Source organism: Echinops telfairi, unplaced genomic scaffold (assembly GCF_000313985.2).
Source record: "Echinops telfairi isolate 266 unplaced genomic scaffold, ASM31398v2 ScPeMD7_5;HRSCAF=22, whole genome shotgun sequence".
NCBI classification, from domain to species: Eukaryota; Metazoa; Chordata; class Mammalia; order Afrosoricida; family Tenrecidae; genus Echinops; species Echinops telfairi.
Window position 1 is genome coordinate 1,098,494 of NW_022103901.1, and position 3,193 is coordinate 1,101,686.

The 3,193-nt window shown below is 65.5% G+C and overlaps 1 protein-coding gene across 1 annotated transcript in view; it reads right to left on the reverse strand.

The window, feature by feature from the left end:
- MAD1L1 (mitotic arrest deficient 1 like 1) overlaps positions 1-3,193 on the reverse strand; it is a 148,432-nt gene that overhangs the window by 4,927 nt on the left and 140,312 nt on the right. The gene's annotated exons all lie outside the window — the stretch shown is intronic.

A 3,193-nucleotide genomic window follows, 5' to 3' on the forward strand; every position in this document is an offset into this window, starting at 1 on the left:
CTGGGGGTGGGTAAGAAGTCGACATCCTACTGGGGAAACAGATCAGGCATGTGTGTGTGCCCATTGTGTGTACATATGCACTTATGCATGTGTGCATGCCTGTGGTGTGTGTGCTCGCGCGTGTATGCGTGCTTGCATGTGTGCGTGCCTGTGGTGTGGGTGTGCATGGGTCTGGGCCTGAAGTCTGGACATGTGTGTGTGTGTGTGCCTGTGGTGTGGGAGTGCATGTGCGTATGCATGCTCACATGTGTGTGCGTGTGTATGTGTGCCTGTGGTGTGGGAGTGCATGTGAGTGTGTGTGTATGTGTGCGTGGTCCAGAGCACTGAGCACTGGTCCCAGGCCCCAAGGACCGAGGGGAGCACCCAACGGAGACTGGGCCTCCTGGGGCAGACTGTCCTGTCCTCAGTGGGACACTGCAGTGCCCCCTCAGGGCAGTTCCTCATTGACTGAGGGGAGGGGTGAGTGGGCGCAGACTCAGGGCTGGCTGGCTTCTATCTCTGGATGTAATTCCACTTGTAAGCGAGTTCCTTTGTTATGCTAATGAGGCCGGGTCCCTGAAGGGCTGTCTTCAGCCAATCACCTTGAGATGCCAAGGAGCAGCCTGGGACAGCCAGACTAGGAGCAGGGATGCTGAGGCTCTGCCCCTGGGGCAGGTGCCCTGAGCCAGACCTCCAGCTTCCTGGAAGGGGAGGGGCCGACGTGGCTGTCAGGGAGCCCACGGGGGTCGCCATCAGTGGGCCGGAGTGGTGGCAGTCGGGGTGGGGGCGGTCCACATAGGACGCCTCCTCTTCGAATCGCATCTCCCCAACCTTAGCGCCTGCAGCCCGCCCCCCGCCTTCGTCCGTCACTCCGACCCCCGGCCAGCAGCTTCCCACTGGCTGGCCCTGCCCGCAGCCCTCTCTACAGGCGGGGGTGGGGAGGGGGTCTGTGGCCAGACTGAGTGGGGGTCTGCACTGCTATGCCTCCAAGCCCCCTTCGGGGACAATTCACCAGCTGTCACTGAGCCAATGTCAACTCTGTGGCCATGGCTGGGCAGTCCTATGGCCGCCACGTCCATCCTTCCCGCTCCACAGCCACCCTCAGCTCTGCGAGAAGGGGGTGGTGTGACCCAGGGCCCTGGGCGGGGGCAGAGTGGGAAGAGGCCCCTTGCCGCCTGGAAGCCACTGTCCGGTCCGCCTGTCTCTGGGGAGGGGAGGCGGGTGCAACTTGAGGAGGCCAACCCAGCCCACCCTGCTGCCCACTGCCCAGCTCCTCCGATGCTGTCCTCTGCAGGCACACCCACTGTCTGTCCTCTGGCTCTGCGCCCCCAGCCCCTCTTTCCGGATGCCCAGTGGTCAGCACCTTCGGGGGGCCTTGGAGGCCTTGGCCGGCTGGTGCTAGCAGATGAGTGGGAGGGAGAGCAAGTGGGTCAGGGCTGTGTGGGGAGGCCGAGGGGAGCGGCCCGAGTGGTAGCGGGGAGCCAGCGTGTCCAGTGTGGAGAAAATAACCCAGCCAATTAGCCCTGCTTAATTGTGCGGAGGAGAAACATCTAAATACCGCAAGCACTAATCACGCTACCTGTGGGGACTGACGGCCCTGGCCAGGGTGACCTTTCCCTGCAGAGGGCAGGCAGGGAGGCCCAGGCCAGCACCCCCACAGATGGGTCCTAGACCTACAAGTATGACTGTCATTATCCTATTGATACGGTGCTGCGTCCTCTGCACACAGCCCCGCCGAGAGCGGCACAACACGCAGCCTCTCCGGCCTCAGAGAAGGGGGAGGAGCAGACTGGTGGCCACCTGAGGCCCGGAGTGGACACGTCTGATGAGCCGGGCTCCTCTCAGACGGGGCCGTGGAGGCTGGGCCAGACCCGTGTGCGGACGCCCTGGCCAGCGACATGCTGGATCAGGTACTAGAGGCAGGAGGGGCAGCCTGTGGGCACAGGAGCCCAGGAAAGGCTGGGGGGGGGGGGGGGGGGAGACGGACAGGGGGGGGGGGGGGGGGGAGGGCGGGGGGGGGGAGGGGGGGGGAGGTGAGCTGGCAGGGCAGCGGGGTGGATGGAGGTGCAGGGAGGGGCATGCGGGGCCTAGGGGCAGGCGCTGACATCCTGCCCTGGGGAGCCTGGGTGCCTTGTGGGTGGCCAGCTGGGGACCTCAGCGGCCTCGTGTGTGGAGTGGGTGGCACTCAGTGGCCCACTGCAGCATGCGGTGTACCCCTGTGGCTGTCCAGGCACTCGCTGGCGTTCTTGACTGCAGATCATTGGGTGTTTGCGGCGGTGGAGCAGGCGCCTGGCGGAGCTCGGCCCCCGACTGGTAAACACAAGGACTGGGCCAAGCCCACTGAGGCATCTGCTCCTGCACAGGCCTGCAGCCCCAGGAGCCCACCGGCAGCTGTCCTCCCTCCCGTGGCCAGCAGGCCCTGGCGGTGGCACGTGGCGTCCGTCCGTGTGGAAAGAAGGATGGCGGCAGAAAGCCTGGCTTCCTAGCACCACCTCCTGGACCCCCACGCAGGCACAGCACCCCGCCCCTCTGAGCTGCAGCTTCCCCCACATCACCAGGGGCAGGAAAGGCCTTTTCACCGCAGGGGTGCCGGTGAGCCCCGAGAGAGCCCAGCCCCCTTCCCGGGGACCCTGTGGTGGCCTTTTGGGCAGGCTTTCTGGAATCACACACGCTGGGGTCGGTTGTCGGGCCCAGAGGGAGGCGGCCTCCTCAGCCTGGGGGCCCGGAGCCCTCCCCCACGGTAGGGCACAGGCACGGGGGAACCGAGTCTGAGTCTCGTCGCCAAGCCTCCCCGCTCCCCTCGGTCAGGTTTCGCCGACACAGAAGGTCGGGGGTCGCAAGTGTACGGTGCCATTTCCTCACCAGCCTGTGCTCACGCCCACCCTGCCTTGGTGCCCGAGTGGGCCATTCCTACACGTCTTCATGACACACCTGCTCACGGAGAGACCTGGACTGGAGTCAGCAGGCATCTGCGTGTCCTGGGACTGCTACCCGGCTCACAGCACTGCTACATACATGCGCTTGGCACCAAGTGCACAGGGTCCCAGCGGCACCTGTCTGGACACCACCAGGTGGCCATGGGCACGGAGGGTAAAGGACAGCAGCCCAAGAGGGGGCGAGTGGACACAGTAGGCCCAGCGGCCTTTCCCAGGCTGCAGTGCAGGGGCAGGAGCCTGGCTGGAGCCCAGCCGACCCCCTGTGCTGGGACGTCCAC